We start from the raw sequence: 18,841 nt of genomic DNA on the forward strand, positions 1-18,841 counted from the left end.
AGGCCTATTCACGAAAGCTGTTAAAGTGAGTTTAAATTGTAAGAATTATTAAACACGTTGGGAAGCAAAACCGAACAATTTTTTCCCTTAGAGGAGGAACCTTGCATTAGCGAGATTAAGAGATAAGTGTCTTACTATGTTTGTTGACCCCACAGTAAATTCCATTCGATTATCAAGTTGATCACTTCCAGACTTTTCATATTCATCTAATGTGATGTTGGTGGATGTCCTTGCAACGTTCTGTTAGAAATCATTTTTTATACATCCTGTAGTCATCAGTCATGTACATCCATAAATCAACTATATTTCTAAAATTCTGAATTAAATAGTTTTTTGTGATACGTTGTGTTATGACCTGTTATGATTTGTGACTTTTTGGGGTGATGTACTACTTTATTGTGGCCATGACAGAACATAGTTCAACTTGAAAAACAGCTCAAACTTTGCTGTAGAGTGAATAAGTTCACCTCAAAACAACTGAGAAATGTATTTCTTGAAATGTATGAGATGCTGCCGTTTGTCTTTCATTACACTACCAGTTTTGTTATTACACATCATCTTAGTATGAAAGATTGAGTGTTGATAATATTGTGTTGCAGTTGTGATTTCTAATGGGTCACACTACCTTTTGTGCAAAGATAGCAGATTTGTTTTCTGTATAGGTGTAGTGGTGTAAGTGAGACAGGTATTATATGGATTGGAAATGGATAGATGCTACAACATGTAACTAACAATGGACCTCTAATACTATGCTGATGGGATAATGCCGAAACTGGCAATGCAATGCAAAGCAATTAAACAGCTGCATGTCACTCATTTAAAAAAAGTCTGACATATAAGTTTCAGGTACATTGTGAAATACTTTCTCAAGTTACAATACATGAGTACACAGCCTTCCAAACCATATACAAAGTACAGGGTGGTGCTTCTATTGTGACAGAATAAACTATCAGCACACATACAAATAAGAATTTTGAGCCCACATACATTTAACATCTGGCCTAAGACATAGCTTGTTAGTCACTCTTTATAGTCTCTAGATAAATGACTAGGATTGTGGTTCTCATCTACATATATAAATGAAACTTTTACCATTGGAAAATACACTGTTAGGGCTTTCAAAGAATATAAAACATGGAATCACTTCTTCCAGCTAACCCTTTCCTATACTACTCCAGACCGTCACTGGCCAGCTGTCAAGGTATCCTGGGGTGCAGTGAAACCTTTATTGATTTCAGTGTGTTGTCCCCTGGTAACTTTAGTAAAATAACATGTAAGTGGGCATACGTGTCACTTCCATTTTCGTCTGTTCAGTTAGTAGGTCTACATTATTATACACTGAAGCACCAAAGAAACCGGTGTAGGTATGCATATTCAAATACACGCAGAATACGACTCTGGAGTCGGCAACGAGTATGTAAGACAACGAGTGTCTGGTGCAGACACCATTGTAAGATCGGTTACTGCTGCTAAAATGGGAGGTTAGCATGATTTAAGTTAGTTTTAACGTGGTGTTGTAATCGGTGCACGAGCGATGGGACACAACGTTTCCGACGTAGCGATAAAGTAGGTATTTTCCTGCCGACCATTTCACAAGTGTACCGTGAATATCAGGAATCCGGTAAAATATCAAATCTCCGATCCTTCAAGAACACGATCAACGACTAATGAAGAGAATCGTTCAACGTGAAAGAAATGCAACCCTTCCACAAATTTCTGGTCCATCAACAAGTGTAGCAGGCGAACAGTTCAACCAAACATCATAGATTCAGGCTTTTAGAGCCAAAGTCTTACTCGTGTACCATTGATGACTGCATGGCACAAAGCGTTATGAGGCACCTGGACCCCTCAACACCAACATTGGACTGTAGATGACTGGAACCATGTTGCCTGGTAGGACGAGTCTTGTTTAAAATTGTATCGAGTGGGTAGATGTGTAAGTGTATGGTGACGCCCTCATGAATCTGTGGACCCTGTATGTCAGCAGGCGACTATTCAAGCTGGTGAAGGCTCTGTAACGGTGTGGGACTATGCAGTTGGAGCGAAATGGGACCCGTGATACAGCTACATATGAGCCTGACAGGCGACAAGTACGTAGCCATCCTGTCTGATCACCTCATCTGTTCATGTCCATTGTGCATTTCAACGGACTTGGGCAATTCCAGAAGGACAATGCGACACCCCACACGTCCAGAATTGCTACAGAGTGTCTCCAGGAACACTCTTCTGAGTTTAAACAGTTCCTCTGTCTACCAGAATCACCAGACATGGACATTATTGAGCATATCTGGGATGCCTTGCAATGTGCTGTTCAGAAGAGATCTCCAACCCCTCGTACTCTTATTGATTTATGGACAGCCCTGCAGAATTCATGGTGTCAGTTCCCTCCAGCTCTACTTCAGACATTGGTTGACTCCATGCTACATCATATTTCAGCACTTCTGCATGTGCGCGGAGGCCCTACACGATATTAGGTAGTTTCTTTGGCTCTTCATCCTGTATCTAGTCATGAGACAGAAATATTTTATTTATTCGTCCAGGGATCATCTTGTAATAATATAGGATTTGTCACTGTAATACAATGAAACTAATAGCTCAGAATATACCGCACACACTGAGTATATACAGTCCAGTCACATTAATGTGACCACCGCATATGTTAGACGTCAACGTGCAATAACCATGAACAGACGGCATGTGGTGGCACTAGCAGTGGAGGGTATATAAAGCCTTTTGGGGGACGCAGAAAACAATGCAGTCATCATATTGAAGAAATGGAGCGATTTATCTTATGTCCAAAAGCACACAATCATTGACTTCCAGACTAAGGGTGGAAGCATCCAAAAACAGCTAAGTATATAAACTGTTAGTGCGCCACCACATTTAAAGTGTACCATGCATGCCAAAATGACATTGTCGAAAGCTGTACTGAGGCAGCTGTGGTGCACCACAAGCCATAGATTATGAGGATGAATGATTGATGCAAAGGTGTGTACAGGCGAACAGGCTGTGAGCAACTGACTGCCTAGATGATCCAAGGGGCTATGGATAATGTTTCGTCAACGATCTTTCAGCGAACATTGCTGTATTTGGGCCTCAGCAACAGGCATCTGGTTCATGCACCCATGCTGACTGCTTTTCATTGGTGACAAAAGCTTGAATTTGCATCCAGATACCACAGCTGGACGTCCACAGAGAGGGAACAGGTGGTCTTTTCAGGTGAATCACATTTTATGCTCCATCAAACCGAAAGTAAACACCCTGCAACAGTAGTCAGAAGGGTACAGGCCAGAGGAGGGAGCCTTAGTGTCTGAGGAATGTTCTCGTGGCATTCCCTGGGTAATGTAGTCGTTCTGCAAGGCACACTCGATCAACAATGGGTGCCTCTCTCCTTGGGCACTTTGTCCATCCCTACATGCAGTTTTTTTCTTTAGCACGACAGTATGTAGCAACAAGACAGTAATGTGTCACATGGCTCACAATGTACGTGCTCAGTTTGATGAGCACTAGGATGAGTTTACAGTACTCCCTCAGCCACCAGTCTTCCCACATTTAAACTCAGTTATGGATCTATGGGATCACCTTGAGTGAGGTGCTTGTACCATGGATCCTCAAAAACGAAATCTAGTGCAGCTGACCAGGGTGCTGGAAATGATGCTGCTTCACATCTCTTTCGTCGCCTTCCAGAACCTCATTGACTCTCTTTCTGCACATCCAGCAGCGGCCTGTACAGCATCACTCTTTTGGCAGGTGGTCACATTAATGTTACTGGACAGCATACAACTGTTATTTTTATGAGGACAGAATGGAATAAGTGATTTACACTTGTATTACAGATATAGTTCGTAACTGGACTGCTCAACATCACATCACAAATCATCATCAACACTTTTTTTCAGGGAAATTAATTTCAGATTTGTTCTGGGATGTACAATGACAGAATACATAGTGGAAATGACTAATATCATATTATAACAAACAATAAAAAAAGTACTCTGCTTGTTTCTTCAAACTGCAGTGAAGTATAAATGTTCAGTTTAGTAGTATTTTCAGCTTGAAAACGGTGCATTCCATGTCAAAATTATGCAGTTGTCCCACATCAACCAACCAAAATGCAAGTATCCAGAAGAAGTTAAGGAATTTCAGCTGTGAGCATTATATTTTAATCCTTTGCTCTTCCATAAGGTTGGAAGACAGGTTTTAAAACACACCACTGGATGAACTGTCCTCAACTGTGCCAGTTACTTGTATAGAAAACGTAGGTAAAGATGACAGTACCTGAACTTTCGCCTAATTCTTTAGATACACGTACACAGTACTTAGGCGACTATACTAGGAAGAAATACCCGTCAGTGTGAGGAAAAACAAAAACTGAAAAATGTAACCTCAGTGTCAGGGCATATTTATGTGGCATAATCAGAAAACGAATAATGGGAAGTACTTAGAGAAAGTGGAACCATAGTCTAGCCAACAGGTAAGTTTCAGAATTTAGACAGTATGTGTGACAAAATACAAAATTTGGCTGAAGTTCTGCAGGGGAGCCAAATCACTTTATAGTTGTCAACGTTGTTCAAGGTGTTTGTATATGTGATTTAGACAATTTTAAATTTTGCAGCAAAGATTGAAGGGGGAAAGAGAATTAGTCACTCAACAGGAGCATCGATTTCAGTATTTTTTGTGCAGTTCCTCTCTGCTAGCATGTTTCTTACATCTATGTCCCAGTACAATAAAATTGGTTGGAACGACACTGACGAAATCACATACAAACATTGGTTAACAACAGGCAATTCCAAGACTAAGAAAATCAGCAGATGAATTTACTAAGGCAATTACAACGACTTTAGGACGCAACCCATCACACAGCAGCTGCAGCTACAGGTTCTTCACATTCTAAAGAGAAACTAAAATTAAATTAATCTCGTGTTTGTAATGCACAGGCAATTGGATCAGTCCATTCTACAAATAAAAATTCGTCCTTTACAGACTAAAATGCTAATGAGATATGTCATAAATGAAAATATCTGACTTTTTCATTGTGTATTATTTTATAATTTTGACGAGGCAATCAGAAATAAGTAAAAAAAGCTTGTTCATGTACAACGCTGACTTCAGAAAATCTAGATAATCGACTGTGTCCTTTACCAGTAGATGTTTAACTAAAGAATATATTATACTTGACATATATTGACACTCATTACAGGTAACAAACATCACACTTTAACGAAGCAAAAACGACAATATCGATCACAATTTTATATCAATTTTATTTTTTGTTTTCTGCTGATGCTGATGTTTCCAGTTCACATTTTCACTTCAGATATTTTTATTTATATAGTATATTATTAGGCAACAAAACTATTATTTGACAGAAGTATTTGGAAAAAAGAAAATCATGCTCAATATTTTTGTATTTCTCGTTTTTATGAATGATGTATCTGTGATGCTAACAATTTTGCTATAACTTCCACTTGAGTGGAACTTACAGCAGACAACAGGCAGGGTACCATGAACCATTACTAGTCATTCCGTTTCCTACTCCACTCGCAAATAGAGAAAGAGAGAAATGAGTGTCTAGATGCCTCTGCATGAGCCCTACTTTCTCTTATCTTTTAATTGCGGTCCTGGTGTGAAATTCACATTGTTGGCAGTAGAATTTTTCTGGAGTAGACTTCAAATACCTGTTCTCTAAATTTTCTCTGGTATTATTTCGTAAAAATAACATTGTCTTTGCTCAAGGATTTCCCACTTGACTACTCATCCAGAAACAAATGTAGCAGCATTCCTGTAAATTGCTTCGTGTCTTCCTTTAATCTGACCTAAGATACTCAAAGCATCGGTCACACATGAGTTCTACATGTGGTATGTTTTGCAGATGAACTACACTTTCCCAAAACACTTCCAATAAACAGATGTTGACTGTTTACCTTCCCTTCTATCATCCTTACTTGCTCGTTAATTTCCACATTGCTTTACCACATTATGCTTAGCTTATTTAATCAATGTGCCTATGTCATCAGCATTCTATTAATACTTCATTCGAACATTAAATGATTGTTTTTCCTACTGATCTGCATTAACTTACATTTTTCTACATTTAGTGCATGCTGCCATTCATCATATCAAATAGAAATTCTAAGTCTCCTGTATCCTTCTAAAGTCACTCAAAGACTGTACTTTCTCATATACTACAGCATCATCAGCAAACAGTTACAAATTACTGCTCATCGAATCGGTAAAGTCATTTATGTGCACAGAGAACAAGTACAATCCTGTTACACTTTGCTGGGGCACTCTTGGCGATACCCTTCTCTGTTGAACACTCGCCATCGAGGACAAGGTACTGGTTTATGTTATTGAAGAAGTCTTTGAGTCGATCAGATATCTGATAACGTATTCCATATGCTCGGACCCTTATTAACAGTGCAGTGGGGTACCATGTCAAACTAATTCTGGAAATGTAGGAATATGGAATTTGCCTGCTTCCTTTCATCCATGGTGTGCAGGATACGTGCAAGAAATAGGGCAAACTGAATTTCACACAAGTGATGCTTTCTAAATTCATGCTGATTTGTGGGGGAAGCTTTTTTGCCTCAAGGAAATTTATTATATGCGGAATTAGAATATATTCAAGAATTCTTCAGCATACCGATGTCATGATATGGGCCTGTCATTTAGCAGATCTGTCCTTTTACCTTCCTTATACGCACACAGAAGTCACCCACTCTTTTTTCCTGTTGCGTAGGATTTTTTGCTGGGGACAGATTCATGATAAATACAACTTAAATAAGGAGTCAATGGTGCAGAATATCTCCTTAAATCAGAATTGGGATTCCATGTAGACCTGATGCCTTAATTCTTGTCAACTCTTTTAGTTACTTCTCATCGGCAGAGATGCCTATTTCTATGTCCTCCATATGGTAGTCTATGAGATGGCCGAACAAAGATACGTCTGTGAGATCCTCCTGCATGAATAAGTTTTTAAACATGAAATTGAGAATTTCAGATTTCGTTTCGCTTCCTTATATTGCAATTACAGGCTAGTCATTGAAAGCCTTTGATCTGCTTAGTGATTTTCTCTATTCCCAGAGCTTTCTCGTGTTTTCGGCTAGATCCATCGCTATGGTATCATGCTGGAAGTTTTTGTATGCTTTATGCATGTCTTTTTATAGACAAGTATCTGCTAACTTTTAGCTGTCGCAATTTCCACTTGTGTTTAACCAGAATGTGCAACCATTTCTGTTTCCTCAACATTTTCCAAATTTTGTTTATTAAACCATGGAGAGTCTAAAACATCCTTAATTCACTTACTTGGCACATACATCTCTCGGGCGTGATTTACAGTCAGTTTAAAATTAGCCCATAATTGCTCTATGTCCATTTTATTGGATCCAAATGGTGTCCATTTGGGTTGTGGCTTTCGTGGAACTGACTTGTGGTAGTATCAAATTCCTTCCAAATTGATGAATTCTCCATGTGATGTTCGAGATTGATTGGTGATTGGTCTTTTTTAAAAACTGCTTGTATTTCAGCAGGTTCGCTTAAGGCAAATACGCTCTTTTTGAGAAATGTAATTGCTTTTTTGATCTCATCGTTAGTTTCCTGTATTTACTTCTGTATTGCATGTTGCACAATGAGATTTAAAGAAAGTGGGGCATGTGGAGGGCTGAGAAGTATTTCAGCAGATTCCATGCTTGAAGCATTGTCAATTATATTGGTAGTGATCTTAAACTTGATATTATAATTTGTGATAACAGTCTTTATCCAATTTGAAAACTTTTGAAGCGCTCTCGAAAGTACAACTTTAGTTTAGTTTTCTCATCTATAAAATGTGCTGTAGGTGCATCGAAACTAACATTATTCATAGTGGTCCACTTGTCTTTGCAGCAGTAAAGCCATTCTTAATTATATGGAGTAACTTGAATTAGTTCGATAACGTTTCCGAATTTGTACATTATAATTTGTGCAAAGCACATTTTTCATTTTTGTAAACATTGTGTATCTAGTGTTATAAATTTATTTAATATGATTGGCTCCATAAGAGTGTCAGATTTAATTATGTGTTTCTACAAATGAAATCAGTTTAGGATGAGGGTGTCAAAAAAGAAAATAAATCAAAATTGGTTGGTAACCAAATGATAAGGGCGAGCTGGACACAGATTGAGGCTCTCTTTGATTTACTCCAAGGAAAACTTCATCTGAAGTGGAAGCAGACATCAGTGGGGGCAATTCACAAGAATCAATATGCTGAAATTCTGCAACAGGATGACAGGTTGATTGTGATCTTGGTCAGTTTCCTAAATCACACAGTTCCACAGATACTGTTGGGTGCTTTGACTTTAGGAGTCTTATCAGGTTTGATGGGGAGCCAGAAAAGCAAGAAATTATTTGCTGAGACTAGTGACAATTTCATATTTTTAATCTAGTTTAGTGAAATTATACGTATATTGGTTGAAGTTCTGCTAGGAAAAGATAATTTAGTTGACTTGTGTCCTGCCACACTGAAAAAATTCAAATAGTTACTACTAATATGCATCTTTTTAAAGAGCAAAAACTTAAAATGAGAAGAATGTATTTACAGTGAATTTTGTAATCTATACATGCACTAATAAAAATCTAAAATTTAATAATGTAATATACAAACTATTAATATCATAATGAATAATATACGCGGCAAGGCAAATTCGAATGTAGAGCACCAAGTCAAGAGAGAACCAAGGAAAACTGTAAGCTGAGTCAAGGAATGAACCAAGGGCACTGTGAGCTAAATCAGTGAGCCAAGAATGCAAAGAAAGGATTGCACAGCCAGCAGTGAACAATGAGCAGCAGGGGTGGCAGTGGGGGCAGTTCGTTGAGGGGAGCAGGGTATTGTGGGGGAGCAGGGGGTGTTGGTTTCTGCAACGAGTGGCTGGCAGGAAGTGAATCAGTGTGTGAACCAAGACTGCCAAGAGTGGGATGACTCCTTAGTCAGCAGCATTGAGTCATTTCCTTCCAGCTCCCTCCTTCCCAAGTGAGCTGCAGAATACTTCTACTCCACAGGGCGTTGTCTCTTGTGGTGAAGCATCAGTTGGGTCCACACAAAAGTTCCTTACAAGATATCTGTTCAAACCAAGAGGGAAAATAAAAAGTGAGAAAGAGTTTTCCACATTCATCCAACATTCTACAGAACTGAACCTTTCTTTACTTTCAATTATTTTTATTGTTGACAAAAGCTGCTCACAATAGTAAGGAATATAAACACATAGATACATATCTGTATAGTATGTTTTGGCGTAGCATGTTCCATGGCATAACAACTAATTCATTATGTTGTATGGGAAACTGTTAAAGCACCCTGCCCTAGAATCATTGTTCCGCTCACTCAAGTCGCTCGACAGACATGGAGGATCTGCAGAGCAACCGCTTATTTTCTCTGAGTAGCTGGTCACTCACTCTGTAGATGAATCTATCTCTTTGAATCAGTCAGCAGCAGATCTCTCATCTCTAGAGTGAACTTCTGACCAATCTGATGTTATTTATGATCGATAAAGAAATATGAATACCCATTGGAGACACAATTTAGGATGAAATTGGAGAGGCATTGTGAGAGGAAATGGAATGTCAGGAGTCATGGGCATCAAGAGATGGTGACAAGTTTTTAAGTATAATTGGTTTTGCATTTCCCACAAATATACAGCCATAAATGTTCAGAAATCGGTCTTTTTGGGTGCCAGATGGACCTGCAGGTGCATCACTCTTACAAGACTTAAACACTTCATATTGATCAATGATATACCACATACAATCACAAGCAATCCTTCTTCTTTTAGAGAAATGCACTTGCAGAACTCGTTTTTGTATTTCCACAAACGAGGCTGCTCGAAGTAAAGTTCAAAAAACTGTACAGCTGTTGCTACAGAGAATGTTTAGATATCTTCTGGTACCATGAAACATACACACAGTAAAATTACAAACACAGGAACCAAAGTACAGCAATAGTGCTTCGAAATTCAGTCAACAACTGGCAGTCAAATAAGTGGCATCACTTGAGTGAAATCTCATAAAATTGAGTATTCACACATACAGCCACTATACCACTGCAGTATACCACTAGCTATGGCAAAGGGAATGACAGCTCAATACTAGATGTTGAGTGATGGAACTGGAATGGGTGGCCATCCAGATAAGAACAAGATCGATGGGATGAAACCCCACATATTCTGACAATGTGTACATTTATCTTTAAAATGCATCCTTCATCCAAGGTTTTTAACTATACAGCAATCTGTAATGCAAGCTGTTGCTGTGTCTGCTTTAAACAGATCGCCAACCACTATTTGAAGGTTGCTGTGAAGTAATATCTTAAGGTGAACAGTAACATGCACATTGCAGTCCGTGGCTTCTTGTAGTTGGTTTCGTCAGCTACTCTCTGAGCCTTAGTTGCAACTACTCTACAGCACTTGTCTCCAAATGAAACTTCAGCTTAAATGATTTGTTATTTAACTCCAAGTCTGGGTTCACCCTTTCACAGAACATGCGGGGGGGCGCGTTGGATCTCGTCATCGTTGTTCTCTGTGGACACATCTGAATGCTCAGTTGTTTGTAAAGTAAACGAAAGGAAACAATGTAATCCACGTCGCATGGTGATATTGCTAATAGAATTTTGCCCAACAGTGGTCCAGAATGCTCGCAAAACGGAGAGTATGGCAATGGTTTCAATGGTATGGAATAACATGGTAGTGTTGTTATAATGATCTTTACGATCAATAAAGCAGAGAAAGTTGTAACAAATACAAAAAGATTCAAGAATTGACATGGGTGCGAGTATGTGATCTTCTGTACTTCAGTCCACAACGCAACCTCTGAGACCCCGAAATTAACTAAGTATATTTATGTGGTTAGTTCATTTCAAAATACGTGCTAATGTTCTATTTTTCAACGCACATGGAATTGCCATAGCAGTTTAAGGACGTGTTCGTTAATTAAAAATTAATACGAATTGAATAGTTACTGCTATTGGAGATGCAAAGGAACATATATAAGTGATGTTGAATAGCAAATATTTTGAATTTTCCTTTCTGGTAGGTGCCCCTAAAATGCCTTTGAACAAATCACGTAAATTACGAGTTGTCTCCAAAGAGCTGTTATGAGATCCATCGTACAGATCATAGCCGGTAAGTTCCTTACCGTAACCTTCCTGACACGAAAAAAAAAAAAAAAGGAAAAAGGTATTTGAGCATCAGGGGTGGCGGAATGACGTGGTCACATATTTACTTGCCACTTTTTGTATTAGTAACATTTTTTTTATTATTTCGATTGATATCTGCTAAAAACAAAAGCGATGAGTCGTAGTGCCACTACTCAATAAACTGACGAGTTTAGCTGAACCTGAATTTGTTCCGCGAATTTTCGCCAGGCAAATACGATCCTACTTCGCAGCGACGTGATCTAGGATTAACGTTTTTACAACGCAGATTTCCAGGTTAAGCTTAATCTAGAGTCATTTTCTGTCGCAATCTAATACTAAATGATTTATACAATCGGCCCATAGTGGCTCATTATTTGACTTGACAGTTGTAGACAAGTAGACTGGCGAGGGTAGTGGTGGGGTTATCCCTGCGCAAGTTTTCCATGTGTGTGGAAGCGCAGTGTAAACAGATGTCAGTTCATAAGTTTCGCCGAGGTAGCGTGTATGATGGGGCGACTGACGCTTAACTCCGCAGTGTTAATACTTGTGACAGGTGAATGGCATTGGACGCTAGATGCATGTGCCTACTGTGCGGAATGAAAGTTTTAATTGCATGTGGTACTTTAGGGTAAAAGTGGTTGCATTTAAGTAACAAATGAAATACAGACGAAGTATCTGATATCTGATGTGATATGCCCGACTTTCCTTTATTACCCCCCCCCCCCCCCGCCCACACACACCAAATAACATTACATAACATAATTAGTCCTCCTCATCCTATGTGTATGAAGATAGAAACAATACAGCAATTAAAGAAGGCAAAGTTTTTGATTATTGCATGTTTACTTTTTTATTCATCCAATTACTGAAAAGAAATTAATTTTCCCCCCAACACTTATTAAAGTTCTGTAAAACTGCCGACCACTTCCTGAATCGTATCACATCACACCAGAAAAACCAGTAATATCAAGTTAATGTATAGTTAGTATCATGTGGAACTAATAACTAGATTTAACTTTCAGCATACCATAGGAGTTCAGTACTGTCCTGATTTCATTCTCAAAGACAGTTAGGTACTTTCTTAAGTATTTACCAAATCATTTGGTGTCAAGGAAGGCTGTTTCCAATAATAATGCACTGAAAAGCAAAAACACTGCATACATTTCAACTATGGTTCATTGGTTTGTTACAATTAATTGGCCAGAAATCAAAGCCACTGCGAAATGTTTCTGAAACAAATATGTAAGAAGGGCTGGGGGGAGGGAAGGGAGTTGACTTCAGCATTGCACTGAACAGTCTCATACTTTAATTACCTCTCCAAATGCATTAACCTCCTTTCATATTACTTTAGGCACATTTAAGTAGATCATGTTGAACACAGGAATCTAAAAATTGAGAGTGCTGTCCGTAATGTAATCTAGATTAACAACAGCTAAGAATGTTGGCAGTTGGTTCATTGAAGTCAGAGCTTTAAGGGTGATCATAGTTTGTACCATACTCGTCTGTGATTTACCAATGTTGTGTGATAAGAGTTCTACCAATCGTTAACACATTTTATTTTGAAATTATTACACATTTTTATGATTTGACCACAAATTCTGCAGTTATTCAATTCAAAGATTGTAACAATGTTATATTTATTTATTCATCCAAAGATTATCTGATGATGATACGGAATTTTAGGGGGAGTACAACAGAAATCCATACCTCAAAATATACATATGTGTACTATACATAAGGCATAGTCCATATCAATTCTGGTAGGCTGGGAAAGAAATCTTACCATCATAGTCTCAGATGTCATTGAAATTAGCATATGTTTAAATGAAGGACTAAGTAAGGAACACGTACTTTTTCATTTTCTAAATAAATAAATAAATCTGCTCCGAGATACAGCCCTCCATAGGTGACACTGCACATACCATTCTGAATATCTGAATTTTGGGAATAAATTTAAAATGCTATATCTCTCAAAAACTTAAAGATATTTTGCTGTTTTTTTTATCTGAAAGATAATTGTGTCATGATTACAAAGAAATCCTCCATATTGACTTATCTGTCAAGGTTCTTTTACTATAGCATTCTGAACTTGTTTATAATTTATGGAAAAAATTATCAAAAATGCCAATCCATAAAATTTTGATTTTTTTTCTGTTGATTGGTACCATATAGTTCTACATCCCTGAAAAGGAGAGCTCTCATTTTGAGGTTGAACAGCTTTGATAAATTTTTGACATACATAAAACCTGTTTTATTACCACGTTCCCAGATAACAGGCTCATAAAAATCAAAACCTAGCCTTATTTAACGTAATTTTAGTTTTGAAAGATGAGTAAGAGACTCATTTTTCAAGCACTTTAAATGGTTCCAAAATGTATGTGAATGGTCCGAAGACTTAAGGGTTTCAATTTATACAACTTCTGGGCAGTCTGTTTTGTACTGAAACTAGCCAGTCAATGAACTAAAAATGTGTTTCACTGCTTCAGTATCTTTGAAAGAGTAGTTTTAGTTTTGCCTTGGAAGTATTCACCAAGTAAGTTTTTAAATCCTGCCCCCGTGGCTTTCTATGGCCAAAAATTGTTTAGATCTTCTGAAATTTGTCGAGAAACATGTAACATTTTTAATTAGGCTCTGCAACAGCATTATGGGCTGCATTTAAATTGCGACATGCACAATGGATGGACATACAAGAAGTGCTATTTTTGTTTTGTCTGCACACTACTGTCTTCGAGACTCATGATGGACACTCAGTCATTACCTGGGGCACAACATTTGCTTAAGTCTACTCCCTTTCAATCTATAGATTCAATTAGCTGATGTTTGAGTTCTATTGCAAGCTGACTACTTTAACACAGCACAAGCCTTCATTTAAATTGCAGATAATAATAATGTATTGTGTTATCACATATTACATGACAAATATCTCTTTACTCTGAATGTATTAAATTATTTTGTTATGAGATAAGTCTGAAGTGCGTCACAGAGCCATAAGGTTTCTGTAGGGTTGCGGTAGTTGTACAGAGATCAACAAGGTGGTACTAAGTATATTAAAACTCAAATACATTTGAACTAGCTCAGTCAAGCCTTGGTCTCCCTCTACAATTTGTACTCCTCGCACTCCCCTCCATTACCAAACTTATGATTCCTTGATACCTCAAGGGGTATCCTGTAAGTAGAGACCAGTCAAGTCGTGCATTAATTTCAATTCACTGCGACTTCATTAGTTACCTAACATTATCAGATAACAGGCTCATAAAAATCAAAACCTAGCCTTATGTAACATCATTTTAGTTTTGAAAGATGAGTAAGAGACTCATTTTTCAAGCATTTTAAATGGTTCCAAAACATATGTGAATGGTCCAAAGACTTAAGGGTTTCTATTTACACAACTTCTGTGCACTCTGTTTTGTACTGAAATTGGCCAGTCAATGAACTAAAAATGTATTCCACTTCTTCATAGGGCCTATCTTCCTTTGCTATAGAGTGATGCCTTCCTGTTGAACCAATAGGTTCTGGAGCACTCACAATCTTCAAAACATTGTGAACAGGAAGTGAGCACTGATGGTGGTGGTGTTGTCCTTCAGCTGGAAACCTATATCCAGCAGCTAGTCCATGTGGTAGCAGAAAGTTCACTAGAATTTCATTTAACTCATAACTGGTGTCTATAATCTCTGCAATCCACCAGTCACACCATACACACATGCCACAAACACCCCACTTCTCAAGTTGTGAATCTGAATATTATCCTGCTGTTTCTGAGGTGTCGGGCGACGAAACGAAATTTCATCATCCTTGCTCTATAAAGTGTTTGCAATATGAGTTTGCCAATCACTTTGAGTCCAATGATGTGTCTTCTGAATTCCTTTCATAGAAGTAGTTTGTATGGACCATTCTTTTTTCTGTTCATGGAATTCTTAGATTTCCTCTTTGGGCAAAAGAATGAGGGCTGCGGATGTGTAAGATTTTACAGCCCTTGTAAAATCCTCAGCATTCTGAATCACAGTTGTATTTGATTTGGAAAGATTATGTTTTGTAGCATGGTGTTTCAGCAGGCCTTGTAAACCATCACAAGACCCTTCCCCGTCACCAGTAGCACTGTATACCCAGTCAGTTGGCATAAGCAACTTGCTCAATTCAGACAGCTGATAACGATTTTTAAAATGACCAGGAGCACCATCAGAAATAATGATGATAATCTCTGCCTCTGTTTGCACTTGAAGAATTTTGCGCATTGCTAGTAAAGAGTGTGCTGAGTCACGTCCTATGCCGTCACTTATAAGTGCAACACTTGAGGTCTCCTTTTGAAAATATGTCACTATATTAAAATGGAAGCCTGGTCATTACTTCAATGATACCCTTGTACTTCTTGTGGAAGAATTACAGACGAGTTCTTAGAAAAATCACAATTCAGCACTAAACATAGTTCTTCAGCCTGTACACACCATTTCACTTCTGCAGAGTGTTGTTGTTGTTGCTGTTGCAATTTCTTCTGATGCTGGTATGTTACTGCTTTCACTGACCATTTACCAAGTTCATCTATGAAACTGTCAAAGGCAACAGTTTTCTTAATTAGTTTATTTTCCTCCAATGTCACATATGTAATTTCTGCAGATTTATCTACTATGTATTCCAGGTCGTCCCTTTCCAGGGCAGTCTTCACATTCCTGAAACAAACAAGTCTCTCGCGTTATGTCACAGACTACTAATGACTTCACACCCACAACCAAGGTGTCATAGGTTGTGTGCTCCAGCATGTTCTTCAAAGTTACCACACAAAGTTCAAAATTCACGCAGTACACATAGATAGAACTGCCCACTTAGGTTGTAGTGCATAAAATTTTGATCTTCCAATATGTGAAGTTGTATAGTTGCTCTTATAAATTGCGAAAATTTCTTTAATACTAGGAGTCTTGTACATCTTCACTTTCACAACTTTTTGACCTTCAACTGATACAGTTATAGTGTCTTTGTTGCACTCTGTCGAGAACAGTACCATTTATCTTCCAGACACAATGAGTGCACTATTTGAACTTGAGCTGCTTCCACAGGATGGCTATAATAGGGATCTGGTCTTCCAAAGACTCCTTTTACAGACCTCACATTTCTTGATTTGTCTACTATGTACTTTGATACTGATGGAATGTGGTTCAAAATAGTTTTTTGAAAATGAAAATGTCTCTGGAATAATAGTTAAAACTTGCACCTTTTCACTGTTCGATGTACAATATTCAGCAGCTGAACTGATATTTGTGAAAAATCCCTGGCAAGAGTTGCAAGAGTGCTTTGGTTCATTCTCTTCGGAAGATGAAATTTCTATTTTGAAGAGTATGGTCAGGTTTGCTGTAGTGTATTCATCTATGGCTTTAGTAATTTCTCTGTGCTTTCTTGATGCATAGAGCTTATGACTTGACTTCACTGACCACGGTTTCTCAACAGGAGTAACATTTACCTCCTTCGTTGACCGATTCAGGTTATTTAATTCTTCCTCTACTGATGCCAAACTGCATCATCTGCACCATGGGAGGCTTCACTTTGTTCAGATACTATCATTGTTGTTGTTATGTCAAAACATTTAGAACACAAAAAGTCGTCACTGCAAACATTTTTACTTCGAAACAGAGTCTTCAAATGAGAACACTTATTCCCAATCTGAACAAAGTCTGTTTTTTGTTTGTCTTATATATCATTCTTTTATGGATATGCAAATAGTCAGCACACTTCACTCTCCTGTGGCCCCAGTCAGAAGACATTTCAAACAGTCCTTTTCACAAAACACACTGCAACAGTGTCAACTGCCAATTCTTCACGTAAACACAGAACTCACTGGATGGTCTCAAATATGTTAGAAGCCTCTCCCAGTAAACAAATTAGCACCGATGAACTACAATACAGAAACCTGCAATGAACAACCACGACAAAGAAACTGACAAGAAACTACAACAAAGTTTAAGAAATATCTGCAACAATGAAAGTTGAAAGAAATAACTGTAAGAAAGAAGGTGATCAGAAATAACTGGAACAAAGAGAATAGAAGTAAATATTGTAACAAAGAAATTAGTAAGAAACAATTTCAGTGAAGAGACACATTACCTTTGAAAGTTACAAAAAGGATTTTTTAAAATAAAACCTGTTCAACTTAAAAGTGGAAAAAAAATCTAACTTTTCTGGCTTGGCATTTTTGAAATTTTTTTTCTGTAAATTATAAAAAAAAAATTCGAAAGGTGACAGTAAAAGAACTTTGACAGATATATCCAAACAGAGGATACCATTGTAATCACAAAGAAGTTATCTTTCAAATAAGAAAAAATTCTAACATAGTATCTAGACTTGTTATAGAGATCCAGCATTTAAAATTTTTTTCTGAATTTCGCATCTTCAGAAAGGTGTTTGCAGTGTCATCTTTGGAAGCCTGTATTTTTGGGCAGGGACTTTTTGGAGGAAAAAACATAAAATAAAGAAAAATAAAAAAAATTAAAGAAATGTGTTTCTTACTTACTCTTGAATTTTAACATATGCTAAATTCAATAACATCCGAGACTATGAAGGTCATCCCCCTGCCTGAAGTGATACGGATTATGCCATAAGTTTGCTTTATGAGGATAGGACAAGGTGGTCAGCCAAACCTTGATGAAGGAACAGTCCCAGAATTTGCCTGAAATGTTTTAGGAAAACCACAGATAAATGAAGCGAGGGTGGCTGGACAGGGCAAACTGTTTCCTACAGAATATGAGATCTGTGCTTTAACATCTGTTCTGCCTCATTTGATTGATCCATATTGTACAATGTTCTTTGATATCAAATATGATATAAAATAAACTTTTATTTTTCACCAAGGCACACTTTAAGGACACCTGCTGGTGACTCCTGGACTGCAAATATGCCCCTATGCCTCTGATAAAAAGTGAGGGCTGGTATCACGTGTGGCTTTGAATGGGGAATGTCACTGTGCAACCATTTGAATGCTCAAAGAAGCAAGTAAATCTTACTGTCCAAAACCTGAACCAAAGCTACCTCTAGACACCATCGATCAGAGCCAACATTTGGCAGCTGTTAGTGAACAGAAGACAATAAGGGTAAACAGTAATGTAACAAATGAAGTTTTTCTTTTTTCAGTTACAAAAACACCTACATTTGTCGCTGATGACTGTTATTGTGTATAACTATATTTAGATAATACAGCTGTTCCTCTCTCCTGCTCATTTATGTTAGTTTTTAAAATTTCTTTTAGATATGGATTTAGTAACAGTAATTTACTTTGGACAGATGCTTATTACCAACAATCAGTGATGATAGGGAGTGAAATACCAGGTAATCAAAAGGTCAGTATAAATTTGAAAACTTAATAAACCATGGAGTAATGTAGATAGAGAGGTAAAAATTGACACACATGCTTCGAATGACATGGGGTTTTATTAGAACAGAAAAAAAACAAAGTTCCCAAAATGTCCGACAGATGGTGCTGGACAACAAAACGTCAGTGACTGCGCATGACAATCGTGTATAAAAGGAGCTGTAATGAGAGAGAGAATCAGATGCGCCAGCAATCGCAGCATGTTGACGTTACCTGAAAAAGCGCTTTTAGTGAAGCTGTATTATCAGATTGGGGAATGTGCTAGTTCAGTGTTATGATCCTATCGCCATAGGAAGGGGACTCGAACAGGTAAAGGTCCGTTGACA

The 18,841-nt window shown here is 37.8% G+C and overlaps 1 protein-coding gene across 11 annotated transcripts in view; it reads left to right on the forward strand.

Annotated features, from left to right (window-relative positions):
- The first annotated feature begins 11,033 nt into the window (after positions 1–11,033).
- The window catches only part of LOC126298956 (glycoprotein endo-alpha-1,2-mannosidase), an 86,871-nt gene continuing 79,063 nt past the window's right edge, over positions 11,034–18,841 (forward strand). For 2 of the 11 annotated variants that reach the window (XM_049990573.1, XM_049990571.1), the window contains exons 1-2: positions 11,572–11,717; positions 17,999–18,237. The gene's annotated coding sequence lies outside the window, so the exon portion shown is untranslated. Of the gene's footprint in view, positions 11,151–11,332; positions 11,459–11,548; positions 11,718–17,998; positions 18,238–18,841 lie in introns of those variants that run through there. The other 9 variants (XM_049990570.1, XM_049990574.1, XM_049990566.1 and 6 more) reach the window with 8 other exon arrangements.

Source organism: Schistocerca gregaria, chromosome X, assembly GCF_023897955.1.
Source record: "Schistocerca gregaria isolate iqSchGreg1 chromosome X, iqSchGreg1.2, whole genome shotgun sequence".
In the NCBI taxonomy this organism is placed as follows: Eukaryota; Metazoa; Arthropoda; class Insecta; order Orthoptera; family Acrididae; genus Schistocerca; species Schistocerca gregaria.